The 975-nt window shown below is 44.1% G+C and overlaps 1 non-coding gene across 1 annotated transcript; it reads right to left on the bottom strand.

Annotated features, from left to right (window-relative positions):
- Positions 1–341: 341 nt before the first annotated feature.
- Positions 342–448, bottom strand: LOC114403963. Its single transcript, XR_003664730.1, has one exon. It is a non-coding gene; the product is annotated as a small nucleolar RNA R71 (small nucleolar RNA).
- Positions 449–975: the final 527 nt, after the last annotated feature.

The following is a 975-nucleotide window of genomic DNA, read 5'->3' as shown; positions in this document are numbered from 1 at the left end:
AAATGGCTGAACCTGATTTCACCTACGAAAGCTTGTGCATCCAATACCCTGATGAGGATGTCCCATATATTCTTAAAACTGGACTGATCCATTTGCTTCCAAAGTTTCATGGCCTTGCAGGTGAAGACCCGCACAAACATCTGAAAGAATTCCATATTGTCTGCTCCACCATGAAACCCCCAAATGTCCAGGAGAATCACATATTTTTGAAGGCCTTTCCTCATTCTTTAGAGGGAGTGGCAAAGGACTGGCTTTATTAACTTGCTCCACGGTCCATCACGAGCTGGGATGACCTCAAGAGAGTATTCTTAGAAAAAAATTTCCCAGCTTCCAGGACCACGACCATCAGAAAAGATATTTCAGGAATTAGGCAACTCAGTGGAAAGAGCTTATATGAATACTGGGAGAGATTTAAGAAACTATGTGCCAGTTGTCCTCACCACCAGATTTCTGAGCAGCTTCTCCTCCAATATTTTTATGAAGGACTCAGTAACATGGAGAGAAGTATGATAGATGCTGCCAGTGGTGGAGCCCTTGGAGACATGACCCCTGCCGAAGCCAGAAATTTAATTGAGAAGATGGCTTCCAACTCCCAGCAATTTAGTGCCAAAAATGATGCTATTGTCATTAGAGGAGTGCATGAAGTAGCCACGAATTCATCTTCATCAGCCGAGACTAAGAAGCTTGAAGGTAAACTAGATGCCTTGGTTAACCTGGTAACCCAACTGGCCGTGAATCAAAAATCTGCACCTGTTGCCAGACTCTGTGGTTTATGCTCCTCTGCCAACCACCACACATACCTTTTCCCTTCTGTGCAACAATCTGAAGCAATTGAACAGCCTGAAGCTTATGCTGCAAACATCTACAACAGACCTCCTCAACCTCAGCAGCAAAATTAGCCACAACAGAACAATTATGACCTCTCCAGCAACAAGTACAATCCTGGGTGGAGGAATCATCCCAAACTTAGATGGT

Source organism: Glycine soja, chromosome 20 (genome assembly GCF_004193775.1).
Source record: "Glycine soja cultivar W05 chromosome 20, ASM419377v2, whole genome shotgun sequence".
Taxonomy (NCBI): Eukaryota; Viridiplantae; Streptophyta; class Magnoliopsida; order Fabales; family Fabaceae; genus Glycine; species Glycine soja.
The sequence above is the reverse complement of the archived record's forward strand: the minus strand, read 5'-3'. Positions and strand labels throughout refer to the sequence as shown.